Source organism: Anoplophora glabripennis, unplaced genomic scaffold, assembly GCF_000390285.2.
Source record: "Anoplophora glabripennis isolate ALB-LARVAE unplaced genomic scaffold, Agla_2.0 scaffold165, whole genome shotgun sequence".
NCBI classification, from domain to species: Eukaryota; Metazoa; Arthropoda; class Insecta; order Coleoptera; family Cerambycidae; genus Anoplophora; species Anoplophora glabripennis.
The window spans coordinates 346,345-362,657 of record NW_019416278.1 but is presented as its reverse complement, the minus strand read 5'-3'; positions in this window follow the sequence as shown (position 1 = coordinate 362,657).

Here is a 16,313-nt window from a genome sequence, read left to right as displayed (position 1 = left end):
AAAATTGAGGAATTTAGAATCAGAGTAAATAAAAGGAAGGTAGCAGGATTGAAAGAAGTTGAGAAAATTGTTTGCAGGTTGTTGTTTGAAGGAGACGTTAAAGGAAATTTTTTACAAATTGGATGTAATAATATGTTCCTGAATAGAAGCCGATTCAATATCCACAATTTTAAAGAATTAAACTAAGGATTATAAAGAAAGGTACCTCATTCATTATAATGCAGTATAGAATTCAAGGATAGAATTGATAGTTTTGTGCACATTAGAAATAAAATAACATAAACATGACAGATAAGGAAGATTTGAGGTAAAGACTTACCTGAATAATTTTTTTAATTAAACAGATCAAATCATTTAGAAAATATAAAGACAGTTCATGGACAGATTTGTGTTAAAAACTTTATGACATGACCTGCCAAGTGTTGGTTTTAGTTTAGTTTTTAGGATAATAATATCGTAGATATATGCAACCGGCAAAACGACCAACTTTACATAAAATATTTTTTTAATATAGGTAAATAAATTTATGTAAGGTTGGTTAGAGATATGTATAATGTTAATCGAATTATTGTTTCTGGTGAGTTGAATAACATTAGAAAATATCAAATTTGTATTATATAATTCAACAGAACTGACTGGAGATAAGAGTTGATCATTTTAAAGATAAGTAATTTTTTAAGCTGAGTATTTGTTTCTTAAATTAAATTTTAAAAAAATAATAAAATAAAATAAAATTTTATAATAATCTTAACAACTTTATTAATAATACACCATTGCTTAAAAGGCAGAACAATCCTTAATGAGTTAATCGAAAAAGAGATAAATAATGCGTTGTTGCAAATATCCGTATGAAAGGACTAACGGCCATTGTATTTGATACCTAATATCTACGTATGTTGAACAAATGATTCCATATGATAAGCTAGTCAATACTTACGTAAAACATTTTTATTACTATTACTTGCCGCATCTCTAATAACGTAAATGAATAGTTTGCCATTATAATTTATATTACAACAAGAATAATGAACACGAACTGACGTTAATGGTTTGAAGTATTATAGACGTGCCTTTTCAATGACGTTACTCATTGAAATCGTCAAGGGATTTATGCAGGTCTGGAAATATATTACGTACAAGAATATACCCGAACACATTTACATCTTACAAATTAACGATTTTTTTTAAATTTGAGAATTTTTTTAAGTCACAATCGCCAAAACTATAAATTCTACATATTCTCATTTTATATCGCATTGTACTTGTAAATTATGATTGATTTATACCGGGTGATTCAGAACTTATACAAAAAAAAATGAATGTACAATCTCAGAAATACAATTTTGTAAAAAAACATAAATGATTTAAAAATATACTTTTGCATGGCACTGGGAACTAGTCCACTGTAAACCTCAAGGTAAAGTATACAGTCCGCGACCGGCACGGTGGCAAAGTGTAATAAAAAAGGAACGGACAAAAAATTTAAACAATTTCTTTCCCAAAGGAAGAAATAAATAAAATAACCCATCAGCAAATTCAACTGCTTTTGCCACTACTGTTTTTATTAATTAATAAAATTAATTTGTGGTTTTAATAAAATAATTTGACTTATCTGATGTTACAACAACTGTTCAAAATTTTGTCCACCGACGTGTAAACACATTTGGGCCCGTCTTACCCAGCTTCTGTGAACCAACAAAAATATTGTCATGCTTCACTATAACATAAATGTTTCATCATAACACAAATGTTATCTATATCCGATATCCATCAACTCCGAGTTGCTGTACCTACATGTAAGCCATTTTTGACATTTGAAAAACTAATGTAAACACTATCACAAAAACGCAAATTCTAAATAGGGATTTCAGTATTCGGAATCGCCTGGGGCCACGTGAAGAGAGAGCGTATTGCGTACAGCGCACAACGCGTATGACACTAGAGACAATACAGTCACCCAGTCATATAAGGGGTGTAAATGCTACAACTTCAATAACTTTTTTTTCGGAAACTCGAGTATTACAATTTTTTTACGATATTGACTCCATTTTTCATGATGCATCTATTCCCAAATTTTATTGGTAAAGTAGTGAATCACCCTGTATATCAAGTGTTCATATAAGTGTTATAGATAGATATACATGTTTTTGTGCAGGTGTAGCACCCTTCAATTCCGACGGCAAATTTAAACTATTTTTTGAATATTCTGATTTTGTTGTTTTTTCAGTACCTACAACTAGAAAGTATTGATATAGAAAAATATTCTAAATATATTTCTGTTCGCCATTGTGTTAAAATAACTTTAGGCTCTTATTCCAATGACAAACAAGAGAATAGCCACGATGAAATATAACTGGCTGTATTTCTGCATTTTACCATTTTTTTTTGTCTTCCAAAATATAATTAATAGATATCAAAGTATTACATAAACCACCTTAATACCTTTAAAGTAACGAAGAAATTAAAAAGAGGTATCATAATTATAATTAAAGCATGGAAAATTGTAGGACAAATTTTCATGCAAATTGATAAGCACTTTCCTTATTTAGGATTTATAACTTTAAAGTGAGAAAAGTTAGGACTTTCAAATTTACCTTTTAAGAATATTAAAATTTCTTGGCATCGGCTCCATAAACAAGTAAACTAGCGGTATTTATCTCGAGCAATATATTCCTTGACACTCGCCGGATACACGGGAATACATTAAAGTTTATTCTTATTCGGCAATACGTTGTTATTTGTAGAGCACAGTCTGGCACTGGTTTATTTATTCTTATTATGCCAATTTGGAACTACTTTTCAGTAGTTACCATACGCATATAAGAACCTTGTTGAATTTACACTAACATTTTCGCCAGTGAGGAACGAATCTGAAAAAAAGAATAATTAAATACAAAAAATAATTGTTAAAACAGATCTTCCGAAATCTCAACTCATAGCTGGATTGCCTCCCGTATGGGACTCCAGTACCTTCCGGCCCTGCCGGCTAACTAACACCAAACCTCTTCAGTTTTACTTGGAAGTGTGTATGTCTAATTCGAGTGAGGTGACATTTAGTGAGAAATTAAATAAGTCAGGTCTTATTTATCATTAGCAAAGGATCTTAATTTATGCCTTTTGTTAGCGGTTGTTTTGTATTTATATTTGGGTAGTTAGAGCAACGATCGTGGGTTTCTCTGCCATGCTCTTTCCCCACAGGAGCTCTAGGTGAGCCTGGCACTCTCATTTTATGTAAAATGGTTGTTAATGTTTTTGTTGTTCTTTCTATTTGTCACATGTTTAATTTGAAGACTGTTGTACGTAAATAATAAAGTTAGGTGTATTTACTCTGCTTTTGTTTTATAAAATTAAACCATACTTCCCCTCTTTAAAGTTAGTAGCCAGCGCCTTCATTTGTTTTTTCTCGATCGAACCAGGGGTTGTTATACTTACTACAAATCTAATTGACAAATTCACTTATTCCTTATTTTACTTCAAGTATTTGTTAAACTAAAGCGAGTCTAATGTTATAATTTCCCAGATACTAATCCGATAACTAAAAATGGATCTCTTCCACGATGTGATTCCAAATTTCCTGTTTACTGCCTCCATCGAACCACGACGGTGAATGTATCAGCACTTGGTACAAGCATTTTCCTTTTTTTCACTGCAAATTAAAATAATATCTATTAATTCTACATTGTCATACACATTTTGAATTGAATTTTGACTGGGACTAAATAAATAGGCATTTCTTAAATTAGATTGACTGAAGCTACCTGGAGGAGCGCGCGTGGAAAACTCTAGACTTTAAAAAACCACATAAATTTTGTCTAGGTACGTAGTGCTTTAAATATCAAACATTTGTCTCTCGAAATTTGTAAATATTTTATTATAACTTTTCGAAATATTATCTGACATTATCCGGCGATCCGACAGTCACCGAACTTCCTCTATAACTTTTCTCGAGTTATTTCCGTATTAAACTTGACCTTATCAGAACAGAAACTGAAATTCTTGCAATAACAATAATACGGAGAATCGGGATGTCGAAGGGTGTGTAACAATAGAATTCTCGCCCTGGGGCGACCGATTCAAGCATCGCGCTCTCAGACTTCTCCAGGCAGAAGGAGAAATTAATTGCACCCGCAATCACGCTTTCCTGCAAACACTGATGAATTGCATACGAACTAAAACTCAGTCGCAGCCGCCGGATATTGTACAGAGCTGGATATGCTGCAAGTGCAGCATTTTCCGAAGGCTGAAATCAACTGCACTTAGAACTGAAATGGGATTAATTTACATTTTTATATACTTAAGATGTCTGATAGGGAGGTAGGAAATATGAAATATTCTTCACTTAAGGCGTTTTGGACATACATATTTATGCAACATTTGAATTAAGAGCATTATCATATCGTCTCAACCCTTTTATTTTTGTCCTATCCTTTCTTTTATTCGTTTTCATTCTCATTATACGAGTCTGTCAAATATTTTTCTTTCACTCTTACAGAATTCTAGAGAATAAATAATAATAAGGTATTATTTATAATTGCAATTGAAACAGGTTGGTGGAGGAAGTGCAGGTGAAAGAAAGACAAGAAGTGGATCTTATTTGTGGAAGGGCGAAATGGGCGGTGACTATTAGACGCCTTTCTATCTATCTTTTTCTATCGCACGGATTTCTATGACTTTCTTTATCGCTCTCAGGTAACGGCCGATGAATCATGGGGACTTTCCGACCCTGTATATAATAAGTGACTTTTCTCAAAGTAGGCTTTTGTCAAAATTTATTGATGGATGTCTCATAAACAACGTATACATTCTTAGTAATATTTAAAACTCTAATTAACTTTATATCAACATTTTAGTGATTTTAGTGACTAGTTAGTAATGACTAATTACAGTCACTCAAATTTTGATATAAAGTTAATTAAGAGTTTAAAATATTACTAAAAATGTATGCGTTGTTTATGAGACATCCATCAATAAGTTTTGACATAAGCCTACTGTGAGAAAAGTCACTTATTTTATACACCGTAGTATTGTAAGAATTTAATTAAAAACCTTTTTTCTCGAAAACCGTTCACATTAGGAAGTTATTATTTTTAGAAAATAAAATTGTACATTAGAAATTGGAGCCCGAATGGTAAAAACCAATCCTTAAAAAATTGGTACTTAAAATGTATTAGGAATATAGCATAACTAGCGCCCTCTATAAAATATCCAAAAAATAATTAGACCAGCGTATATGGCATCCTTAAAAACCCCGGAATACTAAATTTCTTAAAAATGTTTCGCATCGTAATTTTCGTAAAAATTCTGTTTCAAAATTTTTATTTTGTTGACCTGTATCTCGAAAACAAGAGGAGATAGACATTCATAAAACAAAAAATTCTTATTTTTTGTCGTATCACCCCTTATATTTATGGGAGGTCTCTCTGAAACACCCTGTATAGTCTCATTTTCATTTTAATTCAAAACGAACTATATTGTATAATTTTTAGATTATTTTTTTAATCGCTTCCATAGCAACACGCATTTTTTTCACAGTTGTCACTCCCATCTAGAATTTGTCAAGTAATCATTTTATTTTAGTTTTTTAAATATTGGGCCTTTTACGAAAATCTACGGGTTGACTGTTGACTAACGTTGTTTTCAATAAAAATACTTTTATTTTTACAGTTGAGAGAGCGTTTTATTTTGCTGCACACCGAAAGCAACTCTCATCTTCTGTTTTGAGATACGGAGGGACAAATTTGTATTTAAAATCATATTTCCCATATCTTTTTTTTAGGGTGTGGAATAGGTAACAATAATTAGTTTTCGAACATTTGTTGAAGGACTTACTCCATGATAATTTAATTTAGTAATTAGTTTGTGAACAACTAAGAACATATTGTGAATATATCAATCTTATTTATGAAGGACAGTCAGGTTTTCGTGAAAAACATTCGTGCGAAACAGCTTTAAATTTTGTGTGTGCGAAATGGAAAGACTCAATGACGGTAAAGTTGTATTAAGTGTTTTTATTGACCTTCAACGAGCGTTTGAAACCATTGATAGGTCAAGGTCAAAAATTGCAGCTATATAATATAATACACAGTGCGTTGTAGTGGTTAACTAATTACTTAAATAAAAAAAGTTCCAGAAAACTGGGATTAATAACAATTTATCAAAACAATTGTTAGCAAAATAGGTGTTCCACAAGGTACTGTTTTAGGCCCCTTGTTATTTTGTATTTATATAAACGATTTGTATAAGGTACTAAATGAATCTTATGTGAGTCTCTTTGCAGATGATCCGCTAATAGCGATGTTGGGTAGAGATTATAAGGATATCACTTACCGGCTGAATAACGAGATAAAAATTTTATATAATTTCAATGCATTAACATTAAAATTAAATTAAATAGTAATAATGTAAAAATGCATCGCTTTTGAGAAAAACGCAATTTCTCAAATTAAAAGTAACAATTATTCTTAAAGCGACTCCTAAAAGTTTTATGATTTTTCATAGACTCGATCTGAAACCCATCATCTGCTCAAGAATCATTGAATAGTCGTTAGATATAGATCTATTGGCGTCAGATTTGAAGGGGTTTAACTTTAACTGTCAAAAAAGTTATTTGACGTCGCAGGAAATCTTTCCGACTTGTTTTTTTTTTTTTTTCATATAATACACTGGTCACGGTAGAAGGTCCAATATTCATGACAATGTTTGCCGCATTTTTAGCAGTGAAGCCACAATAATTTTATTTGAAAATACGATATACAAATCCATGCTTGGAAGTTGGAATCATTGAGAACCATATAACTCCGCCACTGTTTGTTAATATTTGATCAAACTTGACATGTAGATAATTACCTTCGTTTAATCAATCTTTGAAGAATGGTATAATCCTCAGAAATTGTTTTAGGAAAAGTCATCACTTTTCTTATTATTATTATTATTTTTTTGTTACACTGTATGAACTTATTTCTCCGTTTTATGCATATTCCTATTGCTTGATAAAGTGGTCTCCATAAAATAAATTAAATTGTTAGATTTGAGTGATCTCTAAAAGTTAAACGTATGTAAAAACATTAAGCAGTAACTTTAACACATAATAGACATGTTTCCTTTGCAATTAAACTTACTCAAGTTTGATCTTTTATAAATAAATATAGTGAAGTATATTTTAATAGGCAGTTATTAATTAAGTTACAATAAAATTATTTTGATACTACATAAATTTACTGGATTTCTGATTTGATTATTTAAGAAATCTGGATATAACCTGAACGTATTACCTGCATTCTAATCCTATAAAGCTATCGCTTATAATTTTTTATCACGACCTACGCTTAGAAAAAATAAACATAGTTAGCTGTAACGACCGCGATGAGTTCGTATATCCGATGTTTCCACAGCGACTTGTTTTCACTGAAACAACATTTTAGTATTTGCAATATTCCAAAAATATCACCGAAGTTCCTAATACAGGATCTAAAACTCGTGTACTGAATTGTCGCCGATACAGGAAAATTTGAATAAAACAAAATTGTTGCTGTTAGTAGATACCGTCTACCACCATTATACTTATGATGTACACTATAGTTCGATAAATGTTATCCTAGGTGAACTAAAAAATTATGAAATAATTAAATTTAACGTAAAAACATATATTTCGTATCGTTTAATTTGAGTATCTACATTATTAACACTTTATTATTCTCCATTTGGCGACGTGGATATCCATTAAAATTTTATTTTTATCCAATTTCAACTGCATTTTTATAATTTTATTTATTTAGGTAATAATACGAGTTCAGTTTATTTACATTAAATGGTGTCGATTTAACCAAGCTTGCGAGAAAAATGTCGCAAAAAGTTACAGGGTGTTAGTTTCTTTTTTTATTTATTGTTTTCTCTAACTCAGAACCCAGTTAACCGATTTGACCAAAATTTGCTGTTGCTTAGTTTCTTTTCATGAACTATGCAATTGTTGTATGCAGTATGTTCCTATTAGGTTAAATCATACAGGGCGTTCATTTTACTACAATTCTTTGTGAATATTCTTCTATAAATTTTTAGACGCAACCATCAGAAATAGGTAAAGAATTTTATTCTACACAAAAATGTATACCTATCAAAAGTCGAATTTCTGCTTTGTTATGAAGATATTACATACCTCATATTTTTTGAAAATAACTACGTATATATAACAACATGACAATTTCGATGTCACTGCAAGTTTGTATTTTGCAAAAGTTTGTTTCTGGAAAATTTTCAGATCATTTAATGCCTCGTCACAATGAATTTACGAATTATGAAATAAAAGACATGATAGTGGTATATGTACAGAAACATTTTAATGGACGCTCTGCTAAGAGAACCTTATGAAGAACTTTACCACAGACAGCTTTCTCATACATTGTTTGCTTCTTTATTCACCAGATTAACAGAAACTGGAGACTTCCGGTCTAATTCGCGAAAGGGAAGGTACGTTCAAAGAAGGGCACAAGACGAAGAACAAATTCTAGAGAGAGAAGAAAAAAATCCCGAAATTAGTATTCGTCGTTTGTCAGTAGTCACAGAAGTTGGCCGCAAAACGGTTTCAACTATACTTCACACGCAGCAGTTACAATGTTCCCATTTTCACCCTGTACAAAATTTGCTTGAACCAGGCCGCCCGCTGAGATTAACATTTTCCGAACAATTTCTCCAGTTGCATAATAGGAATCACAATTTTCTCCGGAGAATTGCCTTTACAGTGAAGCTATTTTTATCCATAGAGGTATTTTTAATTGGAAAAACTCTCATGTGGAGCGAAGAAAATCAACACGCAATAAAAGAGCATCACTTCCAACATGAATTTTCAGTTAACTTTTGCTGCGGGATTAAGGGAAATTTTATTTTGGGGCCTATCGCTGTACCTACAAGGTTGAAGGGCCAAAATTATTTGGAATTTCTTCGACAAGAACTTCCTGGAGCTCTCGAAGAAGTACCCATTAATACGAGATGACAAATTTGATTCATGCACGATGGTGCTCCTGCTAATTACATTTAAATCAAGCATTTCCAAACTGTTGGATTGATCGTGGTAGTGACTTTCCTTGGTCTTCTCGCTGTCCGGATTTTAATCCGTTAGACTTTTACTTTTGGGGTAATTTGCAAGGAATTGTTTACAACTCTGTAATACCTAATATGGGAGAAGAACTTTGGGAGATATATAATAAAAGACGTCGTACAACAAGTTGGAACATACCTATAATTCATTTCCTATTCTGAATAGTTTCAAAATCCTTTAAGGAAACGTGTCGAAGAGAATGGAGGACACGTAGAACATTTAAATTAGTAGACTTTTTATTATTGCCACCTTTCAGTTTATTATGTTATTAATTGTCATTTATTATGTTTATTATGGATACGTAGTTATTTCCAAAAAATATGTGGTATGTACCTATTTCTGATAGTTGCGTGTAAAAATTTAAACTTACGAAAAAGTAACGGAAGAATATTCACAAAGGGTTGTAGTAAAATGAACGATATGTATGATTTGACCTAATAGGAACATAATCACTGCATACTTCATTTTGCTCAAATCGGTTAACTGGGTTCTGAGTTAAGAAGAAAACAAGAAATAAAAAAGAAATTTTAATAACTTGTAACTTTTTTTTGCGACATGTTTCCTTTAAGCAAGTTTGGTCATATCGACACCATTTCTAGATTATACCTTTGAAGTATGTAACATTCGTCAGGTGACACCACAGTTCATTGATGGTACAAGGCGAAGTGTGGGGATTTTTATATGAAGGAGTAATACACAAATAGTAATACCTACTACATCTTATTAACAAATAATGTTGAGAATAGTCTGTGGTAGTAAAATAAATTTAAAAAAATTAAACTCCTTTTTTGTCCGTTAAAAAGATTATAACAAAATATTATTATGGTGTTTTATTGTACATAATAATCCACAAATAACATGTCTTCTTTTGCAATCTTTTGCATGGTTTCATTCCAGACGATTCACCCGTCTAGTGCAGTTTTTTGTACCCATCTCGCAAAATCCACCTTGTAAAGATTTGTGAGGATTTACGCTGAACATCCGCATATATGACACAGCCGAAATGAGTTTTACCGTCAATGCAAAAGGAGCCAGCTATATCTTTATAAAGCAAAGCTCTTCAACTGTCATGAGTCGGTAATTTATTTACTAGGTTTTTTTTACGTCGTTTTCACAAAGTCTAATGATATTCCTCATGAAATTTTTAATGTAAGCTTTGCTTCAGGGTTTGGTAAAATAATTTTAAAAACAACTATTCGGATAGCACCGAAGCGTATAATACATTTCGGTTACGTAATATTTTTTTGGTAATCAAATTGAACTTAATTATTAAAATATGACAATAACATTTAAACAATATTTTCCGCTTCCATACTTTAATTGGTTTATTAGAAATTTTGATTAAATGCATTAACAAAATTTTTTATTACGATACACTCTCAATGAGTATCTAAATTTTATGTTATTCAAAATAATCTTTCCTCTATAATGCTACCGTTATAATTAAACTTCAGTTGCTAAATGAAGGTATGTTTATTCACACAATAATGGCAACAATTATGTTTACCTTCTTAAATAGAATACATATATTCATGTAAACAGGTTTCTTTTATTACTTCGACTGCTTGTTTGATATACAGATAAAAAGCTAATATACCAAGGAAACTTTTATATGACTTTTCTCCAAAATACATCTAGAATTCCATTGTGTCTTCAAAACATTACTTCAAAGGAATTTTTTTTTCTCCTTCGTAAACAGTTCGTTAATATTTTATTATTTAGATTTTTAGTATGTTGGTAAAAAATTCAAACAAATCTAATTACGATTTTTAATAAAGTTAAATTTAGACATTATTTTAGCTGTTGACAGAAAACAATATGTTCAAATCGAGTAATTCAAAAGTGTTTAAAGTGTTTATTTTTAAGAATTATAGAGTGCGAAAAACCTGTACTTAAAAAACTTTATCGTAATCAATAAGTCAAATAGGAAGGAAGCTCAGGAAGAAGATAGGAACTAATAAAATGTTTGAAGATAGAGACGATGGTAGAAACGTTTTTATTCTAAACATTTTCTTCAGCATTTTAGAAAAAGTTGTAATGTTCATTTGTTTTGGCAAAAGTTTGCTTAAGAAATATATTTATGTATCATTTGCCATAAATCCGCAAGAAGTAAAAAACAAGTGAATCTTAAAGTAAAATGGAAATTAAAACATAAGGGATATAATTTTATAGAACTTACAAAAAAAGTCACAAATGAAGTAACACTGCAAAAAAGTAAAATGAGGGAAATTCAGAACCTACCTGTGGAAAAATCAAAAGCACAGAAGATCAATGATAACAATAGAAAGAAAAACCCACTCAAGGTTTACACTCTGAAGAATATGAACGACAAATACCATTAAAAGTAAATAGAAGAACAATAAATTCCACAGAAAAACAAACCAATTTAAAAGTGGTCGTCAGTCAATTGAAGATGATTCTTCGACTTCAACTGATTTTTCCCACGTTCAGAAAGTCAAAGATCTGGTGCGTGCAAATCGCCGATTGACTGCCAGAGAAATTGCAGAAGAATTTCAGTCGGGTCATGCCATGACATTTTGACTGATAAATTGAACATGCATCGACTTAGAGTAAAATGTATTCCTCGTCTAAAGACCGAACAACAGAAAGAAAACTATGTGGACGTTTGTCGGCAACTTTTTGAACAATCCAATGACGATGAAACATTAATTCAAAAGATCATAACGGGAGACGAAAGCTGAGTTTACGGCTACGACACTGAGACAAAAGTTTAATCATCACAATGGATTGGCGGATCTCCACGTTTCAAGAAACCAGTCAGTCTCGATCCAATGTCAAAGTGATACCCACTCTTTTTTTCGACTTTAATGGAATTGTGCATTTTGAATGTTTGCCTCAAGGTGAAACAAGTGACCCGTGTGTACTATCAAGTAATAAATTCAGTAAAAAATCATATTTACAAATAACAAAAAAAATTATTATCAAATCAGATCTCAAAACAGTTACATATAGGTATCACTGTAGGAAAAAAACAAAGGAATCAGTAAAAAATATATTTTAATATCAAAAGAAATTATTGTCAACTGATGACCTCTGTTGTTAAATTCGGTTTTGAAAATGTAGTTTTTTAAACTTTATTGTCAATTTTTTTAAGCATATATTTCTTTTATAATAAACAATTTTTAGCCAAATTGGCATGTTATAAATTAAAAAAAAAATGTCATCAATATGGTTAGTCGTTTCATCATCTCTAGAAACTCTAAATAATAAAAATCGTTAAAAAAAATTGTTACGATAAAGACTTCAAAAATTCATAAAAATTAAAAAAGTAATTTTTTCAAAACTTTCTAAAACTAGAATAATTAGAGCTGGACAGCATTATAAGTTAGTAACAGAATTGTCTAAAACCTTTCCTCATTTGACCGGTTTTTTTTAAAAGAAACATAATAATCTAAACATAAAACTATAGCCACGACACTAAAAGAAAGAAATACAGATAAACACAAAAATTGTATTAAAATAATATTTAGTAAAAGAAGATATTATAGAAGTGTACAAAGAAGTTAATTTAAATGGGTTATTTTCACTCAAGGAAACAAATGCGTTTCTGATCACCCTGTGTATGTTATCATGAAATAGAACGTTAATTGCATTTTAGTATAAACTGTAAGCGGTTAATATTTGATTACAAAATATCAAATACCTTGTTTACTGGTTTACTAAAGCACCGGGGAATTTAAGTGGGGTTAACACGTTTTAGGCGTTAAGGGAATTTTAATTAAGATTACGGCAGGTACGTAATAAGCTTCGCATAAGTCATGTCAATTTTACTTACCTGCAGAAGTTAGTTGAATAATAAACGTTAAAAGTGCGTAAAAGTGAGGCGTAAAGCAGAGGACGACAATTTTATGTATAATGAGTTAAATAAAAACTCAGGTTGTTAAATAATTGTTTAACGCTTATTATATTTTTTCGTGCAAAATAAAAAAATATAATAATGTATTACTTTGAAAGAGAAAAAAACATAAAAATGTTAGCTTCGTCATATTGAACATTATATACTCGTAGAATTGAATGATAATATAAATAATGCATAGATTTTTTTTTACCCTAGGAAAAATATTTTGTTCATCTCGGAAGACCATGGTTCAATTTATGGGTAAAAAAAACTGTAAAAGAAAAATAGGTATATATTGAAGCTTTTTACCTCCGAATTCTTTGAAATTGAACCGATCGACTTGAAATTTGGCAGATACTTAGAGAAAAGGTCAATGAACATTAGTGACATAGCGCCGATTGACGCTTCCACCCCGTTGGGGGTCTTCTCGGGGGTGGAAATTTTTTTTCAAAAATAACGCTGGAAATCGATAGAGAATCAAATTTTGAGCAAAAAATATTCGAAGAATTTTTTCGAGAAATCAATAGTTTTTTAGTTATTCACCATTGAAAACTTGGAATTTTGAGAAAAAAAAAACACTTTTTCAAAGTATTTTTCGCGAATAACTCAAAAACTACGCATTTTATTAAAAAAAGTGTAATGAACAAAAATGTAGCTTATAAATAAACAAAGAAAATCGTTTTTTAAAAAGTGTTGTACGTCCTATACAAAGCGAAATATGGTTAGTGGAAGGGGACTTGTTTTGGGGGGAATACTCGAATCGATGTATTCAACGTCAAATAACGGAAAAAGGATTAATTTTACGTGTATAACGCTCCTGGAGTTTTTTGTAGTACTCAAAAAGACCTTCAAAATGAGCACTTATAAAAGTTAATTAGAGCAAAATTGAAGGAGTTATCGTCAAAAACAGATGGGTTGCTCATATTTTTTAAGGAAAAATGAGCAGTAAACGCTGTACCATTTCCATCAGAATTAAAATTAATCGTAGACCCTTTACAATTAGTTTTGTTTTAGTGTTTTTCATACGATCCTGAAGTTAGACCGGTTTAGAATGCGTATTTTTTTAATAATGTACGGTAAAAGTTGAAAACGTATTTTTCATTATTCAAAAAAAATTGCCTTATTTATATAATAACTCTGAAACTATGAAAGATACGTAAAAAATGATAGACAACAAAAATGTAGCTTTTTTTTCAACAAATATTTTGCTTTTTTTATTCCTATAGCATAAAAAATAAAGGAGATATCGCCGCTTGAAGTATCCATTTTAGTGAAAAAACGACCTGTCTCGAGCCCTTCGATCCTTTCCCTTTAAAAAACGAAGGACTTAAAAGGTTTTATATGCAAACGATCTTACAGCTCTTGAAATTATCTTTAAAATGCTTTTTTGTAGGATACTATAGCTTCAAAATTAACCGAGTTATGGTAAAAAAACCAATGACATTTTTTCGGAGCAAAATAGGCTTTCTCATTTTTATATATTATATATTATATTATACAAATAAAATAAGTAAAAAAATTTAGTGTGATTATTTATATGCAGCGTAGCAATTTTTTTATGATTGATTATATTTAAAAATCGATTATAATAAAAATATTTTACATTAATATTGGTAAAAGGGTAGTTTATAAGAGTTGAAAATGGCAAAAGTAAAATATTCTTTCATAAACAATATAAGGGAATTTTTATTTTAAATTATTGCACAATTATAGCATTCCAAGATTTAAAACGTAATTTTTTATAATTTTTTTAGCACAGGGGTGATTTATAAGGGTTGAAAAGTGTTATGAGATACAAATTCTTTCATAAGCAATGAGGGAATTTTTATTTTAAATAATTGCACCGTTAAAGCATTCCAAGCTTTTAAAAAGTAATTTTTTATCATTTTTGTCAATACAGGGGTGGTTTTTAGGGGTTGAAAGGGAAAAATTCTTTTATTAGCTATAAGGTAACTTTTATTTTAAATAATTGCACGATTTAATCATACCAAATCTTTAAAAAGTAATTTTTTATAATTCTTTTTTGCATAGGGGTAGTTTTTAAGGGTCGAAAAGATCAAATATATCATAAAACATGTTCGAAAATATGGAATATTATTTAATCTTTGTGCTTGAACCTTAAAAAATATTGTGTATAAAACTAAAACAAACAGTATTGATCATTTGAAGCAGAAAATCACTGCCGCTTGTGCTGAAATATGTGGCAATATTTTAAAAAAAGTAACGTCCAGTAAACTAAGAAAACGTTACGAATTGTGTTTAAATAATAATGGTGCTCACATTGAACACCTATTAAAACATCAAGTATTGTGTTTATTTATTTTTATGTTTATTTATTTCAATTGATATTCCTTTTCTATTTACTTATTTCAGTTGATATTCTTTATATTGTTGTGGTCTCCCTTATATGATAGGTGGGTTTGTAATTCTTTCAAATTAATGTAATTGTTGTATATACTCAGTTGTGTTATTAAATAGTTTATAGTGAATACGTTTTTTATTGTAAATAGAACCATAGTTATTGATATATTGAACCAGCAAGAGCATTGAAAAAGATCTGTATCGCTGACTACGTCGTTACAATAATAATTATGAGATAGAGAAATTCACTAGAGAATTGCCGGTAACTTTTTAAATAATGGGAACATAAAAAAATTTTATATAGGAAAAATATTCAAAATTAAGGGACCTTTATCGTGACATATTAAAAAATTTATGTTGCTGGAAAAACAAATTTGAAACGCCGCGACGCCTAGCGTCGTAAAGATAATTTCTGTATTTCTGCCCTAACTTCTAGTAAAACTAAGCAAAAATGAAATAGTTTCAAAAATAATTTATTTTTCCCAGAAAACTCATTTATTCAGTTAAATCGATCACCCTGTACATAAAATTGATGCTTCTGCAGCAGATTATTTTTTATAGAAAAACTTTCCATCATTAGAATTTTGATATATTTGATAGTCCGAACTTATGAAGAAACATTCTAGCAAATATCCTACAGAAGTGAAGGAACTACATAAGTGTAGTTACAATACGAGTATTGTCATAATTGTGTGTATGTATGTATGGGAATGTGTTGATCTTAGAGAGCATTTGAAACTGTAAACAGAATAACGTTTACTGAAAAGTAAAAATATGTAGTGTAGTACGACGGACGGTATGCAGTATGTCCACAGAAAAAAGGTGTTGAATAGGAAAAACTTTCTTATTTTCATTTTATTGAAAAAATTACTTACTCCTGATAAAAACATTTGCTGGTTCTTAAAGTAAGATTAGGATAGAAAGATTTAACATTTCTTGTACGAGGTGTTCAAAAAATTGAAAAAAACTTTAAATGGTACAAGATTAAAGTGCACTTATTTG